Raw genomic sequence first — 9629 nt, forward strand, 5'->3', positions numbered from 1 at the left:
TGGATTTTCCTAAGCGTAACTTAGGCTCTAGGAATGTTTCAAGATTAAGGGTATTTTGGTAATTTGATCATTTTTTAGTGATTTTTATCGTGAAGCTTCTTTTTTTCTGAAAAATGATGATTTCTAAGCTTTTGGGGTTATATTTTCCTTGTGTAGCATGGTTTCTACAATTTTGTCAGTTTGAGATACCTCATCTGGATTTCTGAAACATATCTGGTAATAAAATAAAGCATTGGAATAAACATCCATCATTGGGAACCGTTGCGACCGGTTGACGAGTTGATTAATCAGGCGGATGCAAAAATGGGGTGTCTAAACAATAGACCATTAACCGCATTGACCGACTCCATGTAGCTATTACGAGAAAAAATAAATCAAAAGGAAAAAACTGGATAAACAGTTAGCTCCCCTTCCACACAAATATATAATGCAATATGCTTTCAATGATGATATGACTTTAGATAAAAGTTGAATGGAAAAATAGGATTAATGTATCATCAGATAAGTGGTGAAGGTATTAAAAAAATAAAAATAAATTAACACAATAACCACAACAAAATGCAGAAGAATACAATATTTTGAAAGGAAAATGCACACCTCAGGGGCCATCTAGAGTGCACTCCCTTTTTAAGATTTCACATTATTGAACTTAGTTGCTGTGAGAAGGTGCACGACTAGCTTGGTACATGATTTAAAGCTCAATAGGAGAACCTGGCATGGGTGCCCATGCCAAAAATACCATGTGGCACATTCAGGCCAACCGGTACCATGGATAAATGCCTTACCTCTCAGTGGGCTTACACAAAATCAACCTGATTGGTGATTTCAAGATGTTGATTCGAATACCCAAAACACATGGTCAAATCAAATGACTGAAGACCACCTACGAGAATGATAAAATTCAAGGGCTAGAAATCACCATTTAGGCCATTGTTTCCTGTCTAGGGTCACCAAAGGGTTAGCCCAATATCCATCTAGTAAGTTGGGCACAAAATAGTGTTTTCCATGGCATTAAGGGATGCAAGTGTCAAACTTATGACATGGACATTCATATAAAAGTTGAACTCCCAATCATGTCTAACTAGTTGAGAATCTCATCTACTCACCATTTTGTTGAGAGAGTTAGGCCTTCAATTGTCTAGTGCTGGCTTCCATTGACTTATTGTAGTAATCTTCCCCTTTTCTCCACACAATATGTAACTCGTCACAACATAGATATGTAGTTCACAAATGGATGGTCCAAGAGATCTGAAGCAGAGGGCGATTTGTTTGGGTTAACTTGTAAGCATTGGTGGATGAAGTCTCATGCATCACTTGAAAGGGTATTAGGAACTGGTGGTGGGATACCCCTGCCAATCCTAAATAATGCTGGCATCTATCATACAAGAGAAATCGTAAGAGAAAAAACTGTTAAAGCTTGAAAGCAATACCACATACTTGGGATAAAAACCCCTTCACATTTAGACCTATACAAAATAAAAATAGAAAAAGGGTTGGAAACAATTTAGCACCCTTTACTCCAAATTGTGATACAATCTGTGGCTACAATCCACTATTGAAAATATCTATAAAATGTATATTATGCAAAAACATTGAATCAATCGATCAGTTATAGGGAATATTGTCTAATCCTATGGTGTTGAAATTTGGAAGTGGGTAAATTTGTCCAACAAGTTTATAGGAGATCTCCATGATCAACAAGAGGTGAAATTTCATTTCCATTATTTACTAAAGGAGAAAACTTATGAACAATTAATCTAAGAGATAGACTACAATTGGCATTTATTCAAAATATAAAACTATACACAAAGAGTAACAGTTTACTTTTGAAAGGGGAAATTTGTTTATGTTGTTGACCCCAATAGTTGGGATAAGGCATTATGAAACACTCAAAGGAAGAAACACAGTTACACAGCCATACATGCTTGCATTCAAATAAAGCAAAAAATGCTAACCTTAACAAATACAGTGGAATAAAAATAAGAATCCGCCATTTAATCTAAAATTTCAACTTCATTCAAGGTATATTACTCAAATTTATTACCCATTTTTGTTCTGTTTTAGGGGTACAATTTCATATCTAGAACAATTATGTACCTCGGGTTTCTTATCATCGGGATCTGGAATGAATTCTACTTCATCCCAATCCTCTGGCTGTAAAAGAGAACTTTGTTCATATTGAAATCTAGCAACATGTATACTAGAGAAAAAGAAAAAAAAAGTACAAACCAGAATTTTAATTTGTAACCTTCTTGACATTGGGATCTAGTAGAATTTCATATTGAAATCTAGTAGCATGTTCTTGGCACCCGTAAAAAAAAACTCAACCCACATGTATATCTATTCCAAAAATTCGAAAAAAATTTAGATGTTTGGGATTGTAACTTAATAGTTCAGTACTAAAGAAGTCAGGAAATTGAGTACCGAAACAAGTATAAAGATTTATATTGGGTTCATTAGAAGACTTACCAAAGAGAGCTTGATTGAGGCATGATGATAGAAGAACTCTATCATCCTATCTCATGGAAAACGTCGTGGGTTGGATTAAAAGATCTTGGCTGGACTGTTCTCCATATAACTTTTGCCTTTTTCAATTTGATTAGTAAAAATGCAGTTGATTTTCAAGCTCACGGTTACATGGAACATTGCAGTGAAAGACAAACAATAAAATAAGTAAAGAGCATGGAAAGAGGTCCAGTCATGACCTATAGGTTTTTTACTGTATAATCTTGAACACCCAGATATGTGTGAATTTATTGGTACAACGATTTGTCATTCAACAAGAAGAGAATAGACAACATTTCTTTTGTTCTCTACCTCTCTACAAACTAATCCAAAGAGGATCAGTTTGTGGGTTAATCTTATTGATCATGGGTTTGAGAGTTGTCTAATGTTTCAACGGTTACGATCTTTCACAAATAATAGTTAATGATAGGCTTCGATGATATTGGAGTAAAGTCTGATCTAAAATCACTATCGTTAGCCTAAAAACGACTACTAAAAACCATCGCCATTAGTTCCTTACTTACCATTCCACTATTATTGCCAGCAAGTGTAATTGTAAGTTTGGGGATCCAATTCTTAATAGTTTTAACCTCAATCAATTCTCAATACATGGCATGTTGAGTTCAGTAATTAATTGTGACCTACAAAGACGATTGTAAAGTGAAAATTGATAAGCTTGGGTGTGGCGCCCCGCCGAACACTAACACAAATCCCCATGTCAGATTTCAAGGTACGAGGTGGCACCTCGAAATTTCGGCATGGCCTCCTCTGTTTATGTTAGCATTCCAAGGCGATTCAACCTGCACCTGAAAAACGACATATAATCCTGCATATAACAAACAAAATATAATACTAGCGGAAGCCTATATACGTCTAATAATGTCTGATAGATCAGAGTGCGGAAGAAGAAAAATTATATACAGGATTATACAAAATTCCTCACTCTAACATAATTCCTAACACTCAAGACAGAATCCATAAGACTACCTAGAGAAACTAACACCACTAGGGGGTATAGCCCTAATACTTACCAGGTGACGGACTCTGGTTGTCTATCTGACCAACCAGATGATCCTCGCTCTTGTTCTACACTTGTTTCGCCAAGCTTCAGATCTGAAACTAAAAAATGGAGAAGGAAAGGGTGAGTAACAATGGTTACCCAGTAAGGAAACAAACAATTTCTGCCAATAACCCCTCCTAGCATGAACGAATAAGCATACTGAATCATTTTAAAATAATCAAAGTTTTACATAATAAACTACGATTAACTGGTACATATAGCCATGGTGAGCAACTAAACATTTTAAAACTCACATTACATCGATCAGCAGTACTCACTATAACATTCTCTTTTTATACAAATCTAATTGATCAAATGGAAACATAAACATGCATTTCATCTTATATATCAAAATAAGCAACAGATACATAATACACAATGGTGGAGTATTGGAATTAGAGAGTTGGGATTCACGACTGGATCGCTCCCAGTCGGGACATGATGTTACAATTCTTCTCGGGCTTTTAGTTCCTGATTTTGTGGCTGGTCGCTGTTTACCACGTTTGGTTGACCATTTATCCGGCTCAGGCTGGCCGTTTGACGTGACCGTAAGCAATGGGTCTCTTTTCGATGTGTCAGAACGTTCGACTACTATAGATTGTTAGTGATCACTGACTAATCATCTTCGTCTATGCCTATCAGGCGTACATGTGATTCCCAAAGATACAAACCATTCGTATACGACCACCTTTACATTACAAGTTCACTGGTAAAGATAGAGAGGAATAAACCCGGATTCCAGTTGTGACTCCACTCTCATACGCGTCCCATACCACGTATGAGTTTGGTGGTCCCTACCGTACATCCCAGGATAGTACACCACTCCGGATGATATGATGCACTATCCCTTCAGGCATTCACAAACTCTTTAACAGCTCACAAAATAGCTACTTATATATATTATTTTCATTTGAAAACAAAAGAGAAATTAACAATACAAGGTTGAGAATAGATATCCAGTTTCCTACCATGCAAGTGTGGCCACCCGGCCTAAAATAAATAACATAACAGAGCGCCTCGCGCTAACAGAAAGTAAATAAACATGCAACCAGTAACATTATCCCTGGATATCCGTTCACCAACCTGCATACAACACAACAACGTAAAATGCAGACATCACCCCTCGGGTGTGACTCTGACATTTTACCGTTTCATACCCTTTTTCCCTTTTTTCGACTTTTACAGTTTTCAATCTCTTCATAAAATATCCGTTTTCTGATATTCATCAACTCAATATGAGTTCATTGAATATTAAATCACACTTTTCAACTATAGAATTTATTTCTATCAATAATATTGAAAAAATACAAATTTCATATCAAAACGGGGTCCGAGCAGTGCACAAGATCCAATTTATGGTAATAACCCGTTAAAATACCCTACCCACGTATAATTTATTAAAAATACAATTGAACATATCAAACATGCAATTTCTGACGTGAATTTTTGAAATAATAAAATAATTCTATATTTTAAAAATACATCAAAATTTTTCGATAAAATCCTAAATGCAATTTTCACAATCTATGATTACTAATAGAAATTGAGAGTTCCTTACAATGTCCAGGTGAAAGGATCGAAGCGTGTGCACGGAAATCGAGGCGATTGACACGGAATTCGAGACGGATCGAACTTCGAAACGGCCTATTTTCGAAACCGACCTGGTGGTTTCGAAGATCTCGATGTGCTTGTCTCTTCTCCCTTCTACGGCGAAAGACGGTTTGACCCCGAAACCGATGAAAATCGAGGTCGAAGTTACGAAATCTTCGTATAAAAATACGGGTGATTTTTGACTATACGGAGTGAAAAAGACGAGAAAAAGAAAGGAATTTGGGTGGGTTATGTAGAGAATGAGGCTGCGGACGTTTCTCCCTTCTGCGTCGGAAAGCGATTTGACCCCGAAACGGACGAAATCCGAGGTCAAAGTTTCGAAATTTCCGTATCCAAATACGGCTGATTTTTGACGATATCGGGTGAAATAGAAAGTGAAACGAAGAAAGGTTGGGTGGGTTTTGTAGAGAACGTAGCTGCAGATCTTTTTCTCTTCTGCGGCGATCGTCGACGGTGAGCCGTTTGTGAGAGATCTGAGGTAGAAGAATCGGAGAAAATCAAATTTTTCGTTTTATATGTCTCGGCCATATGACGCGTTGGGGAGGATGAGTTATATAAAAAAAAATTAAATTATTATTTAAATGGAATTTGGGACGAATTTGGTATTTCGTGTATTGTTTTGATCGATGATAACTTGATCATTCGGTCTCCAAAACTAACAAATGAATACTCTATTTTGCCTAATTTTTCGTTTCGGATTTAATGGTATAATCAATTTCTACAAATTATGTCTCCATCAAAAATTTACATTTTTGGCCTGAGGTGACCCCTAAACTTGATGTCGTTTTCGTTTTTGGCATAATTCAACTTCCTGATCTCCAAAAATGACAAATAAATAGTCCATGTTGAATAATTTTTCGTTATGAACCCAATGGTATGATCGAATTTTAAAAATTATTGCTCTAACTAAAAATCACTGTTTTAGCCTGGTCCGACCCGGTAATCGAGGATTTTGCAACTTTTATATTCGGACTCGCATTTGAGCGTGCTTACAGGCTAAACTATGTTTTTCGATCATTTTGAATCTAATGGTGAGGTCAGATTCCATTAAAAATGATCAGAAACATCCTAAAATTTTACCCTTAAATCCCACTTTCAAGATTTTCTTAAAATTTCACTATTTATTTTTTCCTCGAGATACGAATTAAAAATTCGGGGTGTTACATTGGGAGTCCAACTCAAAACCAATTGGCAGTGAGTCTAGACTCAAGAGCTTATAAGGAGAAAGACAAAGCAATTTGTTTCCGATGTGAGACTAAACTCAACAAAAATCACAAAAACTATCATATTAGTTCTTGACATACCATTCCACTACTACTACCAGCAAGTGTAATTTGTGATATTTTGATCACAACTCCTCCATTACTCTCATATGCCTGGAAAATTGATTAGGCGTAGGAAAAAGTTTTAAACCATGGAAAAAAGTAAGAAAGAAAGGATAGTAGTATCCTCTCCATATTTCTTGCCAAAAGAATTAAATAGAATATGCTATCATATTTTAGGCCAAAAAATAAATTAGATAGATTTAAATACCAATCAAGCTTGCAAATTTTCATTGCTAAGCCTTTAAGATCCCAAACTTGATTGTAGAAATTCATAAGATGCAACAGGTTGCAGGTTTTCCTACATGATAACTACAACATATTCTTACATTAAAAGTCACCGAAGCCAAGTCCCATAAAATTAGGACCAGTCAGAAGGTCAAATAGAAATGACTAATGCAAGTCAAAATAATTTGTGCTACAACAACATAGACATTGTGCCTACACTCAATGCTACCTATAAACCAAATAGAAATTACTAAAGCAACTCAGACTCTATATCTAGTTTTTAGTATTACTTACAGAATCAAGACTGCCCATCATATTTCAGCTAATTCAATCATATATGTGAATAAACATTACTGACAGACAATAAGTACATTTTACATAAAACAGAACAAAACAATGATAGTTAAGATGAGTTATTGGTGATACTCAATCAACAATTAACACTTTCATAGCATTTTCACTCTGAACTGCTAATACTACTTGAAGTAAATAAGGTTTTATAATAAAATTGGAATTTGCCACATATGCATGCACACTAGCAGATAATAAGTGGTGAGGCCTACCTCATTTATGTCATACTTTCATTCATGAAGTCTCTCACTCCAAAAGTTAATGTCCCAGTGGTTCAAATCATTAGCTTCTATAGCACCTTGGTCTCTAGAGAAATTCTTAAGGTGTTCCATATCTATAAAAATTCAAAAGAACATTAAAGTCACTGAAACCTTCGACAACTTAAATTACTTGTTGGAAAAGAAAATGTCTACAGCAGGAAAGATGAATTCAGGAGAGAATGCACTTTCAAACATTCACCACATAAAGGATACACTTAGGGAAATTGAAGATCATAACAATTCCAAAGAATTACTTAAAAACTAAAGCAAGCATGACTTAAAAATATTTTTACAAATAACTCAATGATTTTCAATAGATATAAATGTAAAAAAGAAAATGAAAAGTAGAATGATTAAGAATCAATAACATGCCAGATTTTTTTCTCTTAACATAGGATTACAAAATTAAAAAGGAAAAAGCATTGGTTACTGCTAAATCAATTTGCATTGCATGATTTTTAGTGCAGTCCAATAATAATGAATTTTGAGATTGCAAGAAATCCCATGAAGATCTTCTATAGGCAAGTATCTTTTTCATGAGATTGAAATCCTACAAATTTCCAACCCAGAGCATAAAGAAGTTAAATACATGCAGTAGAATATCATATATCTACTGTTATAGTACATATCCATCCAACCTAAATTGTTCCAAAAATTATATAAATAACAAATGAAATGCAGTTAAATAAAAATCCTACAATAATCGAATTTTTATATAATGGAACTCTGATCTAGTTTAACACAAAGAAAGCTCCTAAGAACTCCAGATTAAGATAGTTTAGAAATGGTCAGAACTTATTATAATCTACTCATAAAAGATAAAAAAAATCTATTATCATGATCATCTAACCTAAAGAGAACCTTTATCATCCAAGAAAAATAGGGAAGAAATATAAATAGATCAAAGACGACGAAATTGATACTCAAAACCATAACTAATAGATCTAGATCTATCAGATCTGTGAAAACAACAACATTTATCGCAGACAATGATTGCTAACCTGATAAAAGATTTACGATTTCTTCAAGATCCATCCATGGTGTTAAGGTTTGTGGTCTCTCTTTCTCAGACATGGTAAAGAGAGTGATAGATCTCTCTTTGAACAATTTTCTGAACTTAAGAGGCCTTTTGGGTTTGAGTCTCAAAAAATTAGGAAAAAATAATAAACCTTAAAAATATTAAAACCCTCACTTCAATTCGAAGATTAGGAGAAAAAGGCGAGGACGACTACTAAATCCATAAATTGAGAAAAAACTATGATTACAGAGAAGAATTTCAAACAAAAACTAAGTGGTAGGTAGAAAAATGTATAAAACTCTAGCAGATCTTTGAGGAGAAACGTACCTAGAGTTGTGATCTTTGAGGAAAATCCTTGATCTTGGATGCTGCGGAGAAAGGGTACGTGCGAGAGATAGATACAAGAATAAAGAGATCGAGAGAATTTGAGAGAGAGTGCGAGAAAGCGAGAGCGAGAGAGAGAGATAGAGACATAGACAAAGATGAGAAGAACAACAGATTTGAGAGAGAGCGATACGATAGAAAGAATCGAAAGAGAAGAAAGTGAATGAGAGAAGAGAGAAGAAACTCGACAAAGGCGGAGATCAAGCTTCTATCTAGCAAGAATTTTTTTTAGAGTGGCAACTGGCACCCCAACTTTTACTTATTACCATTAGTTGGTTAAAATGACAATTAAACGACAGTCCAAAATTGTCGCAATTAACGACAGCCTTCAGCAGTCGTTTTTAGCAAAATTGTGGTGTCGCAAAAAAAACAACATGACATAGTGTGGTGATCATACGCTTCTCATTTCTTGTGGTTTGCTTGATGGTTGGTCAATTTTAATTGATTAAAATTAAGTCGAATCCATAGGTTAAGAATTTAGTTCTTGATTTGTCAATTGGTGAAAGTTATCATAATTCATTATTTGATGATTAATGATTGACAATTTGATTAGCGGATGATTTTTGAGGTCTATTGAATATTAGATTTTATTCATTGATTGGTGATCTTATTTTCTTGATTTGCGAATAATTTTTTTCCTTTGATTTTAAAAAAATATTATTTGCACCCCATTTTTATTTTATTTGACTTTTCAAACTGGGGTGTAATAAGTAAGATTTCAAAATTTTATTGGCAAGGGTCGAATACCTACTTTCATGATTAAAATTCTACTTTCATTATCTCATCATGATCAATATGTGTCAATCAATGTAATGAAAACCATCATTTTATGTGATTAATCAGTGTTATTTCACATGACGAAAATCTTCATTTTAAGTGAAAATTCTCAT

The 9629-nt window shown here is 34.6% G+C and overlaps 1 long non-coding RNA gene across 1 annotated transcript in view; it reads right to left on the reverse strand.

The window, feature by feature from the left end:
• The window catches only part of LOC147406123 (uncharacterized), a 48391-nt gene extending 39537 nt beyond the window's left edge, over positions 1–8854 (reverse strand). The window contains exons 1-3 of the long non-coding RNA XR_015175768.1: positions 8683–8854; positions 7290–7411; positions 1107–1375 (exon numbers count right to left, since the gene is read on the reverse strand). This is a non-coding gene — a long non-coding RNA (uncharacterized LOC147406123). The remainder of the gene's footprint in view (positions 1–1106; positions 1376–7289; positions 7412–8682) is intronic.
• Positions 8855–9629: the final 775 nt, after the last annotated feature.

This window comes from Akebia trifoliata, chromosome 3 (genome assembly GCF_017979445.1).
Source record: "Akebia trifoliata isolate Shusen 1 chromosome 3, ASM1797944v1, whole genome shotgun sequence".
NCBI classification, from domain to species: Eukaryota; Viridiplantae; Streptophyta; class Magnoliopsida; order Ranunculales; family Lardizabalaceae; genus Akebia; species Akebia trifoliata.